Source organism: Castor canadensis, chromosome 4, assembly GCF_047511655.1.
Source record: "Castor canadensis chromosome 4, mCasCan1.hap1v2, whole genome shotgun sequence".
NCBI classification, from domain to species: Eukaryota; Metazoa; Chordata; class Mammalia; order Rodentia; family Castoridae; genus Castor; species Castor canadensis.
The window spans coordinates 49,441,166-49,455,608 of record NC_133389.1 but is presented as its reverse complement, the minus strand read 5'-3'; the positions used below and the strand labels follow the sequence as shown (position 1 = coordinate 49,455,608).

The window sequence follows — 14,443 nt, the reverse complement described above, 5'->3', positions numbered from 1 at the left end:
AGCTATATAAATTAAAAATAAGTTGAAAATCGAATGTTCATGCACTTCTGCGCTCTTCAAAATTCCCATTTATTGAGTCTCAAAAGCAGATAAATTCCTTTCAGCAATTTGCTGAATAAATCTGAAAGCACCTGAGACACTAAAACTCAAGAGGAAAATTCATTCTCTCCTGAAAATTTAAGTAGAAATTTTACAATAAGATTGGATGCCATAATTGTGCCATATATGAAGGTCTATAATTAAGCCATATAACATATGATTACACTATTTACTTAATTGGCTCTTTAACAACTCCTAAGTATGTAAATATGTGATAAAAATAGTCTATGAAAACTATATGCAAAAGGTCCTCACATTAGGAAAAGGAACGTGAAAAGTAAAGAAACTCACAATTAAGAATTAAATCTCTAAAATGTACACACAAAGCAAACCAAGGTTTTATGGAGATGGTGACCTACGGTGCCTATGTACTACAGAGTAAATTCTATTTGGTTCAGTCCTTGATAAATACACACAATTTCCATGTTGAGCTAACTCTAATTACCAGCAATGTCAATACGAGGTGCGTGCCCAAGAACACAGAGTAGCTAGTGGACATGAGACTGTTCTTGATCTTCCCCCCTCCAGGGGACAGAACTTGAGTTTTTGAACCTCAAATAGGTCAGTTTGTGTGTGTGTGTGCACGCGTGCGTGCCTCTCCACATCCTGTTCCATGCGGAATCATAGCAAGATGCTTTATGAGAAACAGAAGCAGCATGGGGCAAGAAACTTGCCATCTGACCCAGCCTGTCTCACTACTAGGAATCACAGTTCTACTTTCTGTCGTTCTCCGAGGCCTTCATTAGACCAAGATTTGCCCGTCTCCTGCCTCAGTTCAACTCTCTTTTTCACACCTTTGTTTCTACAATATGTTACGCACCATCTGTATTCTTTCACCTAATTCTTTGTGATTTCTTTCAACCCAGTTTTTATTTATTTCATGAAGACAGAAACAGTTTCATTTATTTCCCTCTATTCCCTGAGCCAGATGCACAGTTTCTAGCATATAGAAGGTGTTTCTGAAAGTGTTTATTGAATTGAATTATTGGATGTGATTTTTGGATCATCACTTTTCATTCCTATTGTGTGTACATTAGTCAGTTTTTCATAACTGTGAAAATATACTTGAGATAATCAACTTAAGAAGACAAAAATTGTTTTGGCTTTCAGTCTCAGAGGTTTCGGTCCATGGTTTCTTGGCTCTGTTACTTTGGGCCTGTGGTGGCTCATTAAATCATGGTGGGAGTTCAAAGTGGAGGAGTTCTGTTTACCTCATGGTGGTCAGGAAGCAAAGAGGGAGAAGAAACTATTGGGGTTCCAATATCCCCCTTAAGGATATGCCTCTGATGACCTAACTTCATCCAGCTAGGTTCTGCCTCTTAAAGGTTCCACTCTCCAAGTAGCACCATGGGCTGGGAACCAAGCCTTCAACACCTGGGTCTTGGGGAATTCAAGGTCCAAACTATAATGGGGTGTGTGTGTGTGTGTGCTCGCAATGGGTCTCCTTGATGAAATAGGCTCTTAATCATTACCTTTTTCCAACATACCTTTCAGGTGGCCACCTTCTGCTCTCTTGGTGTCTTAAACTGCCATTGGCTCCCAGGTATGGATCTCTTGTTCTTTCCTTTCCTCACATTTTCTCTTGGGACATTACCTCAATTTCCTTTGCTAAACAATAAACTGAGTGGCTTCTGGGCCAACCTTGCTTTCCCCTGCATCCACCATGAACATCAAATTATGACATATGGAAATCCTAGTCTGCTATAGCCACATGGGATTTTAAAGGATTTATAGGAAATGCCATAGACTTCATGCCTCTGCTCAAGGAGGGATGCAACTTGGGCCTTGGATCTTGCTAAAAGTTGTTCTTCCAACAGAAGGAGCCAGACAGCAACTTCTCTATAGCACAGGCACACATGCGACCATCCACACAGTAGAAAGAAACCATTCTCTAGTAATGATTAACTGGCAGCAGGTACTTTAAAGTGGCAATGGAGGAAAAAAAATGCTCTTTAGCTATAAATTAGTGCCATCCTTGTTTTTTTTTTAATTGAAAAATCACATATACTGTCTAATCAATTTCTGCAAATAGCAATAGGCGCTTCTATCAGCCAGAATCCCGTCAGAGAAGCAGACTGGTCAATAGAGTGAATTTTATATGGGGTACTGATTACAACAGTGTTAGAATAGTTTAAAAACAAAACAAAAAACAACCAAAAAAAAAAGTAGCAAGAAGGCAAACTCAAGATTTATAATAGTAGGAAACTTCTAGAACTTGAAAGTCTGAGGGAGGTGATGGTGTTTCCAGAGCACAGATGCTGTGGATAGCATCTGGAGCCATACGGTGAAGACTGAATCAAGGATGTGTGACTACAAAGGATAGGGCAGAAATGTCACCTGAAGCAGGAGGAGAGGTAAGAAATACCTTGAATTGTTTTCCTCACACCCTAAATTACCAAGTTCAGAACCCAGGGCTTTTCAATAATTGCAGTTCAGGTTTCTGTGGACTCAGACATATATTCAATTATGCAACACATTCAAGAGGGTAGAAGGCAGCTGGATAATGCAAGAGGAAATAAATCTCAACAAGATCAGGACAAAGACTCTAGTCTTAACCACAAACATCTATGAGATTTTTGGTTGATGTTGTGTTTGGTTTGTTAACCACTTCTCTTGCGAGGAATATATGGAACCCAATAACAGAAGCCCAGAATAGATTTGTTGATGGCTTCTTGCATATAATTATACTTTATGGTTTACCACGAGTAGTTCTCATTTCATAGCATATGTTCAGTCATCTCAATTAATGTTTTTATTGTCTTCATAAAGTCTAGTATTGAAGAATTTTTCTAGGTATTGTCACAGGTAGATATTTGAGGAAAGGAGTGGTCCCTTCTTGACCACTTGTGCACCAGGAATAATTCTGATGCCCATCTTAGACGTGGACTTTATTATATTTATTTTTGACTAGAAAAGCTACCTGTTACACAACCACAGACACATTTCTTACTTTTATCTTTTGCCCAGTCATCTTTGATATTTCATTCCATTAGACAAGACAATTATTTTATCATCTCTTAAGAAATGTTATCCCACCCTTCATCAAACTGTTAGAATGTTCTAATAATAGCTTAGATCTTCTTCTAGTTCCCTTCTTTTATTCTCTCACTTGTTCCTCCTCTTCCTTGAACATGTTTTTTCTTTGTAAACAAGTATCCCAGGCTTTGATTTTCTTGTATCCGAACTGTTGTGGTTTGCTTCTGAAATGTCTCGCAAAAGCCTAATTCCAGCTTGGTGCTATCTGTTGGGAGGTGGTGGAAACTTTAGGAGATGAGGTCTAGTTGGAGGTTTTCTAGTCATTGGGTGTATGCCTTAGAAGAGAGACCATGGTTGCCTCCATCCTCTCTTTACTTGCCGGCCACCATGAGGTGGGCAGCTTTCTCCACCACGTGTGCTGTCTTGCCACTGGCCCAAAAACAGTGGGGCTAACCAATCATGAACTAAAGCCTCCAAAACTATGAGTCCAAGTCAACATTTTTCTCTCAGTAGTCTGAACACTAACAGAAAGCTAGCATGTGAACTTTGACTGTTTTTCCTCTAAAAACATCCTTTCCTTTTCACTAATCGCTTAGGAGTGTCCTCCCTTAACTGTAACAATCCTACTTTTCCATACAGGACTTTGACCCCAACTGTTCACACTCCCTTCCTGCTTTCCTTCTTCCTCCCACCCCTACCTTAGCCTCTAGTCTGGTCCATGACCTCCAGCCAGGGGCATCTCTATAACTGTCTCTGCCCTTCTCGGCCTTTCTCTGATGCAGAACCCTCTCCCTCCTCCTGTGCCCCACATGACCTCCTGCCTCCAGCCCAATCTCTGCCCTACATGAGTTCTTAAAACTTACTCTTTTCACAGCACAAAGGGGAAAGAGCCTAGCGTCTGATATGTTACAAAGGAAAAACTTCTCTTAGGTTGAGAAAAATCAGTATGTTCATCATATTTAAAATGTGGAATAGGCAACCCTAGTGACTTTGTTTCATTCCACATTTTATTTCATACAATGGAAACTGCTTTTCTCTCTCCTAATTCCATAGTTAGCATCTTCTCAAAGTACCAGTCAGGGCAGCAAATCCAGGTTAAAGCCAGCTCTGAGGCCATCCGGACCCCAATCTCCTTCAAACCCCAATCCTGGTAGCCCAAGAAAGGGACTGCTTCCATCATTCCAAGGGTGGAGACCCTCTGTGGAGATTTCTCAGCCTCCTGTCTTAATGAGTTTAACTCCAGAGGTGGGCAGTGAGAGCATCCCCACTGAGCATAATTACCGTGATGGGGCACCTGGGGAGAGATTGTCACAAAGATAACTGGGTCTCAGGCTATTTAGCACTTTACAGATGAGAGTAAGGTGGTGACTTGGAAAAATGAGGTCTGGTTCGGATAGGAAACCTGCTATGGTTCATTTTCCTCCCTCCTGTAGAAGCATAAACTGTTGTGTTTTTAATTGATGTGCATGAGCCCCAAGCACAAAGTGGACTCACGTGAGCAATCATAGGAGCCAAGACTGGATGGAACTGAAGGGGTCATCCTGTCCACCCCAGCCTGCAGGCAAGACTGCTTGCAAACCATCTTGGAAAGAGGGCTCACTATCCTTTTCATCAGACCCTCCCGAGGATGGAACACAACACATAACCGAGGGCTGCCTGGGCATGGATGAGCACTGCAAAGGACTATCTGTGTGTGTTTATTCTGGCTCTCCTTACTTAAAAGCCACAGTCAGGGTCAGGGTCAGGTCCCTATCATGAGCAGCTTAGAGCAGCATACTGAAATGTCAAAAATTCATGGGGCAGCATGAATATACTGAAAAACACACAGGAAAATATATTGAATCACCTTGTGCAAATTCACACCTCACCAAAGACCAGAATGAGAATGATCTCTTAACCACTGTCAGGCTCTTCCTGTGAAGCCTCAGGGTGAGTGGAACTCCTGATTTCCCCCAAAGAAAGAGCCCATGGAAGGCCTAAATCAGGGACCAGTGGAGGGAGGTCTGGACAGCTCACCCTCAAGTCCCAGAGCTGACATTCAGACCCCTACAAAAAGCAACCTGCTGACTATGCAGGTTGGAGGTTGGGGAACTTCAGGTTCCATTCTGGCTTTTGTGCCTCATTGCCCAGGTGAATGTAATAGCACTGAGAGGTCACGGGTGAGTCCTGGTGCAAGTGAGTCAAGGGAAGTGGGTCCCAGGGACTGGCAGAGAAAACAAACTGTCTGGCACTGGCCAGATGAAAGGACATCCACCAAGAAGCCTGGGCATTTTCTCATGATGCCATAGTACAAGGGAAAGTTATAAGGCAAGTAGCCTCAGCTCCCCAGCTGAACATCGTAGAGCTTTCTCTCTGGACTGGCCACTCTTGAAGCAACTGGACTTCACAAACTCTAGTAGAGTCTCAGGTGCCCCTTCATTTGGTCAGAGGTTGTTTAATTGAAACTCTGTGGCCTATTTTTCAGCAGCTCATGAACTAAGAATGGGTTTTATATTTTTAAAGGGTTAGAAAAGAAAGAAGACTGTTCAACACAGACTATATTTGACCCACAAAGCCTAAATTATTTATTCTCTGGCCCTTTCCAAAAAGAGTTTTCCAATTTCTGGTCTAGGCCATTAATTCTCAAATTTTATGTTCATAAAGATAAAATAAGCACTTTTAAACATTCAGACTGCCCCTCCATACAGTTGAGTTAGCAGACCTTGGACTAAGCCCCTGGGACCTGCACTCTAACAACTAAAATGGTAATTCTAATGTAGGTAAATCCAAGATGACCTCACAAGTGTTCCCTTGGAATAACCAATAAGTATGTATTAGAAAATTTCTATGTGGTTAACACTGGTGAATATGGTGGAAGACACAATTTGTGAAAGATAACTCACACCACTCCATCATAGAATTTGCAATCTAGTTAGGAGAAAATGTTCTTTAAACACATGTTGTAGAGAGAAGTCAGGGCCAAATGGTTTGGGGCTGATTCCATAGGAATAGTTTGGGTTCAGGACTGACATGAATACATGCTGACAACTTGACTAGAATCATTGTGGAATAGAGTGTTTGAGAGGGTTGGCAAGGTTTGGGTCATGGGGAAAGTGTCACAGACACTTGCAAAGCTCAGGACCAGAAGGAGCTTTTGAAATGAAACTGGTAGAAATGGGCAGGGGGCAGGAGGCCTGACTACCAAGGACAGGGAAGAGTAGCCTGATGGCTTTCTCTTCACAGCAAGAACTACTCAGCAGAGTGCTGTTTTTCCTTGAGTTTTCATCAAACCTCTTCAGATCTTAAACCACGGTAACCAGCATCCTGTGTCTTTCTACTTAAACAGGTTTTGCTGCTGTCCCCCCACCACACACACATACTTGGAGCCACCTATACTCTCTAAGTTCCTACCTTATGAGATTTTTTTCTTTATGTGCACTAATTTATGCCTCTATTTCTTTGCAAATGCTATTCTTATAGACTAGATTGTTCTTTCTACATCATCTTGTTTACAGAGAAAATTCTATCTCAACTCCCAAGACCAAACTCAAAGATTATATCCTCTATGAAACAAAATATTCTCCAATCTCTTCCCTTCTAAATGGAGCTAATTTTCATCTTGTACCTCTTTAGTATCTTGAGCAAAGCAAGGGTTTACATTCTATTATAGCCATTTGTCTTTGTTTCTATCCATCTTCTGTATGAGTCAATGATTTTTTGAGTCAAAGACCATGTTTATCCAATTTCATTTTCTTGTTTCCTCTAACAGTGCACATAGAAGTGAACATTTATTTCTTCAATGAATGATTGAAGAATTTATGAATAGACCATTTCCAGGTTTTGGAGGTTCATAAACATCAGAACTGTGTGGCTATGCTGATGCTATCTATGACAGCCACTTCTTAAATACAGGGACATTGTGACCTCATTTTAGGAAACTTATAAAGAAAACATTAATAAGTATAAAGATGATTTGTTGAATAGGCAGGAAGGCTGGAGCATCTTCCTAAAGAAATACTACCTCTTATTTGTTCTATAATAGTTCCCAGCATCTTTAAATTCAGACATGAGATCTTAGCTGGGGATTGATCTATATTGTGTCTTTGCTGAAGCACCTGCTATTTGACAACCTGAGTTTTCAGATGACACAATATGCAACAAGTTCCTTGTGCCCTGGAAGTCCTAGAGGACCTGAATAAATAAAGATAATAATAACTCTACTATCACCTATAGTTTTTATCTCAGGAGTCTTATTAAATTAGAACTTGAATATTTCCACAATAGGATATGGTTATGTAACAACTAAAGCAATGATTTTCCTTAAGGATAAGAACCAATAGAACATGCATAGAAACTAGAAAAGTTCTAGAAAACAACCAAAAGGTACAAAGACAAAGGTAAATATGCCCTATGAAGTTTAGTAAATGACAATAAGAGGGAAGAGATGGTGAAATAGGCTACAGTGGATCAGGGTAAGTAGGAATGAATGATGATTGGGTTTTGAAGCAAAAAGGACAAGGTCCAGGGTAGGTAGGGATGTAGGAACATTTCTAGTTCATGGTTCTATAAGTCTATTTTGTTTTTCAAGGGATGTTGATACTATTTTGGGGAAAGAGGGATATAGCAGAGCCAACTATCCAGAGTCTGAAGATATCTAGCTTTAGTTTTTTTTCTCCTAACTCTTCACATCTATATCATATCAGGTGTGAGTACAGCCAATGGTATGTGAACAGAACCAGCAAGTCTTGCTTCCAGACCAAAATGGTGGAGTACATACATGCCTTCCCCATACTCTCTTCTCCTCTGTAGACACTGGGGAGGTTAAAGTTGAAAACATCTCAAGATAGGAGAAGCCTGGAACCTTAGTCATGGCTTGCAGAAGGGTCCCTCAGAAAAGCTGGAAGAAGAGGATTGTCCACTGAACTTAGTATGGGGAAGAAATAAATTTTTATTGTGTTAATCCTGTGAAATTTGAGATTGTTCATTATAATGGTTGTCCTGTCTTTATAAATTCAGGGTAGGCATCTAGATTTCCAGGAAATTTTCAAGGAGTGGCTAAATGACAGCCAAATTTAGTCTTCGGGGAAAGGCCTGAGTGGGGCAGGAAGAGTTCTGGGTGGTCTTGGGCAGATACAATTGTAGAAGGGCTATAGGCTGCTGGTCCTTTTCCTTTATTGATTTTTGCTGGGGGCAGCTGCCTTTGACTCATTGATTTTAGCTGCTGATTAAGTCATGTTCTCCATTCTGTCAGCAGCCACTTCATTTCCTTTCATTTTAGGTTTTCACCTGTGCGAAGCTCCACAACAATGGGGATCTCAAGTTCACAAACGAACATTCCGGAAGGCTTTAAAATGGCTCCTCTCCCTGCATGGCAGTGTTCAGCTTAGACTCTTCCTCTCTCCTGCAAGATAGTTGTTCTCCAGGCTGTTGCCTGTTAGACACAGAAAAATGCTAAAGCCAGTGATGGCCGATCTTCACAGAGGCTACGGCAGGGCAGAGTTCCATCTGGAGGAAGCTGGAACCCTACCAGGAGTTACCTCAAGACCAAAATGCTGCTTTCTCTTCCACAGAATGAGCTGTGAAGATACCCAAGACCCAAAGCGAGCTTTACAGCAAACAGGAACTAAAGAGCATACAGCAGGTGGTAGCTCAGATGCCAAAGCTCATTGCAGATGAAGACAGGGAGCAAAAATAGAACCTAATATGGCCCAGAGTAGAGTAGGAGAGAAGATTCCAAACCCCAGGACAGATAGATCTGTAAGGGAGAGAGGGAGTGGAAATGCTCTCTCTCTCTCTCTCTCTCACACACATGCACATCTGAAGATGCTTAAACAAACAAACACCACAAGATGGCTGCTAATGGATGGCTAGCTCCTGAGCACTGGCTGAAACACCTACATACCAGGTTTGTCCAGCTGCACACATGCCACAGCTGATCCGTTTGTCGGGCATGCCACACACCACTGCTGATCAATCTGCATGTGCCTATGACTTGACTTAGAGGCAAGAGAGCTGGGTGCTCAGCACAGGAAGAAAAATCACACTTGGGGGGACTTCTCTGTACCCTGCTTTCCTTTGTGTCCCTACTAGGAAAGAGTGAAGGGGTGGTAAGGGCCAGTCATTCCCTCCCTGCACCGCACCTCTTTGCATGTAGTACCTGGGAAGATGACATTTGGTGCCACCTTCACTTGCCTCCAAGGAGGGTAAAAGAATCAGAACAGATTGAAAGCTTTGCATGGACAGGAGGTCGTGTTTCCTTTTGTGGCAGCTGCAAATTCTGTCACTAGGCTAGGGGAAAGCAGGCAATTGTGCATCCTTGTTAGGATTTCTGACACAAAGAAAGATTTGTTTTGTGCCCTCTTTTTCCTTCCTCCCTAAGATAAGAGACATATCAGAATGTTAACTCCAGTACAGAGGGCTGCAATCTGCTGTCTTCAAGGGGGTCAACTCCACTGGCAGTGAAAGCCCTAGACTCACTGATGGTGGTTGAGTGGGAGGGTGACCCACTTAGCTCATGCATGCCTGTGTGGTGTCTAATCAATATGTCTTCTGAATTTTTCATTACCAGTTTTAATAGCCATTGTAGGGATCATAGAAAAAACTGGTTAGACCTAGCAAATAAGGAAAGTCCCAGTGTCCAAATGGCAGTGGGATGAAGAGGTCCTGAAAGTCTTGGGCTATGTTCCTGATGTGTCAGCAGAGCAGGAACTCAATGCACTGCCAGGATTCCTGCCTCCTCCTCTCCTAACTACAGCCTGTGTAGCACCGTGGGTGTCTCCTCATTCAACTCCACTCTCCTCTCTCCCTAAATATTGGCTCATACATTTTGTCTACAAGTCATAGACTAATTGTCCTCCCTTTGCAACTCTCCCATCACCTTAGCTGGGGCAGGGGGGAGGGGGTGGGGGCTCTCCCTTCCCTCTGTGGAACTGATGGAATATCTTATATCTGCACATTATATAGCTTCTGAACTCCACTAGACAATTTGTCCAGTGGACTCTGCCACCCTGACTTCCACATTTTGGTTTTTCTATACCATGCCAAAAACAGGCTTTTCAACTAGTCGGCAATTCAACTTGTAGGCTTAAAAGACATTTTCACTAAAACAAATGGATTCTTGGAAGGAAACAACAACTAGAAGATTTGCCTCTGTGAACTCTATGCCTTAGAAAAATATTATCAACAAAGACTCTATGTATATCCCCCTACTCCCCGTCTCCCCTTCAAAGCTTTCTCAAGATCTAGGGTCCATTGACTTCCCACGGGACTTCCCTGCCTGTTGGAAACCCACTGGAAACTTCCCTCATCTCCTATCATTTCTCCCAGGCTCCAAAGCTAGAATCCCTCATTGCTAAGTTTGGGTTTTCAAGCTCATGCAGAAGCATTTTCATTTGTGTCCTTTTCCATCTGACTCTAATCCTTCTTGACTTCAGATCTTTGCACAAACCTCCCATGTCATCATTGGGGAGCTCTGGGCCCAGAGCAAAGGTAGGAGGTAAAAAGCCCCAAATCTGCACGTTTTATTTCATTGGTACATGTATTTAATCCATCTGCAAACTGTTCATTGGATAGCATTGTAGGCCTCTCTCTCTGGGAACACTAAGGTATGTGTATTCAACAGTGGAAAATAAACATAAGATTTTATTACAAAGTGCCACTGGTGCTCCTGGCATGAGTAATTTGTGCACCTGCATTTTTAAAATGTTTCAAAGTTTTTCCCCTTGGTGGATTTGTGGTAACACACATTAGCTTCCTGGCTGTCACAGTCTGGTTCTTGTAGGCTCCTGTCACTTCTGCCCATGCCATCCGGAAGTCACTGTTTTTAGAGCAGAAAGCCAGTGAACGTGATGCCTATCCATGGTAGTCTATGGAAACACAGGTTCCTTTTTTGTCCTGATAAATAACTTCCTCCCAGGGACCAGCAAAACCCTACAGTATCCTAATCCCAAAATCCAAGGGTTAGAGGACAGATCACCACAGGAGAAATGAAGGTCAGGATTTGTCCCAGTCCCAGTGAGATGTGAGAATGGCTCTGGACACAAGTGCTGAGTTGAACCCCTCTACCATGTTCTTGGCTTTGCTGCTTACTTTCTCTAAAGCATAGAAACCAAGTCACTTGCAGACCATTTACTGAGGTTCTTCAACAAATATGGCAACTCAGACAGAACTGGGAAACCCAGTCAGTAAGGAAACCTGGCTCCAGGGCTCTTTAGGTTTGGAAAATGGCATAGAGGATTTGGGAGGGGAGACCACTGATACTATTACAGCATCCTGGTTTTATTTTATCTTTTCCTTCCCTTCTTTTTTTCCTTTTTGCAATGATTCTGCTTTTCACAGGTGTCTAAAGTCAGCTCTGTGTGCGCAGAGCTAGCTAACAATTTCCCCTGTGATATCTGTAATCTCCTGGAAATGTTTGTTGATTCCTTTCAATGTCCCCCGCAACAACCCAGAAGGCTGGCAATTCCAAGTCATCTTAGGTATGTTAATACTTTCTCAAAGTCATATTGCTGCATGTCGTACTCTTCTCTCTCCAACAGCAGGTCTCAGAGGAAGATGATAATGGCCCAGTGCTACACCAACTTGATCATTAGAGTCTCTGTTTCTCTGAGCAACATCAGGCGGATAACTTGATCTAAAGAGTATTTATTTATCTGTCCAATGCCGCAAACAGAGACAGAGAGTGTTCCTCTGACAGAATTACTGGGTGTGAAGTTTTCATTGTTCAGTGTGACGGAGAGCAATGGAATTCTTGTTTCATTTAAATAATACCGACTTTTCAAACACTGCACACCATCTGCCCCGGGAGCCGCAGGCCCAGGCACAGAATTAATGTATGTGGCATTTTGAATATTTTAAAAAGCTTGTTCTGGTTTTAGTGCCAAGGGTGGTTTTAAGGTAGTAGGTGGCATTTTCTTTGCTGAAACTCAAGTTCTTATTCTTGCTGTGGATAAGGCATCTCTTGGCTGTCTACCTTTGAACTTGACTATACAGGAAAATAGCATTTATAAGATTCTTTCCTGAGTAAAGAAGGTTGAATGTACTTTCTACACAAGAATGAATATAGAACACTTAAACCTGATGAAATCACCATAAGAAGGGGATCAAGGTAGAAAGGAGAAAAGTGGAGGGGATGAACCAATTCAGGATATAACACATGTAAACATGGACATGTCACAGTAACTCCCCATGTAGCTATCTTAAACAAATAAAAATGTCTTTTTCAAAAATGAAGGACAGAAAGGCAAAACAGGTCCTGTCTGGGGATTGGTAACGGGAGGAGGGAGGACATAAGGAAGGGGTAGGACAGTGAATATGGCAGAAATATTATATGGTCATGTATGAAAATGGAGCAATGAGACCTGTTGACACTGTCCTATGGGGATAGGAGAATGATATAGGGAGGAATCTAACTACAATATATTATAAATGCTTTTGTAAATGTCACAGTGTACCCCCAATACAATGATAATATGCCAATAAAAAATAAATACGAAAAAAACCATAAAAGATTCCTTCCTGGAAGACAGAAAGTCTTGATTTGTTTCCCAAAGAATCCTTTAAACCTTTCAATGTCGGTCTTCTGGTGAGTCCTGCTTTATAAAAATACATGAAACTGTCCAAAAATAAAGACACTTTGAATTGTAATTATAATTATAATCAGATACACACACACACAAACAACCCACTTTAGAGAAAAATCAGACTTACGTTAACATAGTCCTTATTAGGTTTATGCTTCAGTTCTTTATGAATGCTATTCTACATAAAAAGAATTACTAGAAGTAGATTGGGTAATAAGTAGGTGATAGCCACAATCAACTGACTTGCACATTGAGTAGCACTTAACAGTTACACCGTGACTTACATTAAATATTGCTTAGAATAAGTCCACAGATTAAGGACAGAAGTTACTGAACTAATTGTCTCAGGGATTCAAGTTTACTGTACTAGGGTCAGTAACTCACAGATCGGATGAACAACTGTATGATTTCAGCACCTTAAACAGAACAAAGGTGTCTTTTCTCTCCCATTGCAGTCTTAACATGACTTGGGGGATTGTGTGAGACTCTGCACCATGAAGTCATTCAGGGATCCAGGCTCCTTCCATCCTTTGTGAGCCACCTTTCCATGTGATCTGCAAGGTCATCACACAAAACAGAAGCAGGCAGGGAGCACATATATCTACTCTTCATTGCTTTGGTAACAAAGTCCTCCTCTATAGAGGGTTGGAAATAGAGTCTGGAGTCGCTTCTGCCACTGGTTCCTTCATCTGTTTTATCTGGGTGTTCAGGTGAAAATAGCCAGGTCTAATCACAGATCGCGGTTCCAGCTCTCTCCCTTAGGCCATGTCTTGGAGCTGGTGGGAGGACACTTACAGAAGATTCTTCTTCTTCATGCCAGGCACAGGCTGATGACCCCATGTCAAGTTCTTAGGCACAGAGCTGGTTATAATTATGTTATTAACCATGCCTGTGTCTTAGGTGCTCTTCAAATCAGTTAGTAGCAAATACCAACTTTTTTTTTACAGTACTGGGGTTTGAACTCAGGGCCTCATCCTTGCTCTATCACTTGAGCCATGTCTACAGTTTATTTCTGCTTATGGTTTAGTTTTTTTTTTTTTTTTTTGGATAGGGTCTCACGCTTTTTTGCTTGGGAGTTGCCTCAGATCATGGTCTTCCTTCCTTTGCCTCCTGTAAAGATGTGATTAGAGTTGTGATCACCACACCCAGCTCATTTGTTGAGATAGAGGTCTCACTAACTTTTTGCCTGGACTAGCCTCAAACCGAAATCCTTCCAATCTCTGCCTCCTGAGTAGCTGGGATTACAGGTATATCTTACCACATCTAGTCAGCAAACACTAACATAACCAAGAAAATCAGTAAGCAGCAACACTTACAAATGCCAGTATTTACACTAATTTTTATGCTAATACAATATTTATTATATTATCATTTTATTAGAGTGTTAAAGGTGGAATGTTCTGAAGTATTATAATAGCATATAATGATCAATTCTTTTCATTGCCCTTCGTTTAAGTATTTGAACTTGGTTTTGACATAACTGTTCCTAACACACTGATTCTGACATATTGGGCCTATATTGCCAGAAGTGTAATGCATTTTTTTAGTCATTCTGAAGTATTTCTTATAGACTTATCCTATTTTTAGAACTGTAACAGGAAACAACAGAATAATGAAATTACTTCAAAAGTTTTGATAAGTGGAATTTGAACCCCTTGGAGCCACTGTGTTTTCCATGACTCCATTTCATAGGTTTGTATGAATTCCCTATCTTGTGCCTAAAATAAAATTGCTGTCGCCTTTGTCTCTATTCTAAGCACATTGTGCAAACAAGAGCCTACTTCTCAGGAGAATAACCAAGCCAAGGA

General features: G+C 41.5%; 1 long non-coding RNA gene across 1 annotated transcript in view; it reads left to right on the top strand.

The window, feature by feature from the left end:
- LOC141422498 (uncharacterized) overlaps window positions 1-13,467 on the top strand; it is a 263,968-nt gene extending 250,501 nt beyond the window's left edge. Inside the window, exons 5-6 of the long non-coding RNA XR_012447086.1 lie at window positions 1,594-1,642; window positions 8,333-13,467. This is a non-coding gene — a long non-coding RNA (uncharacterized lncRNA). The remainder of the gene's footprint in view (window positions 1-1,593; window positions 1,643-8,332) is intronic.
- Window positions 13,468-14,443: the final 976 nt, after the last annotated feature.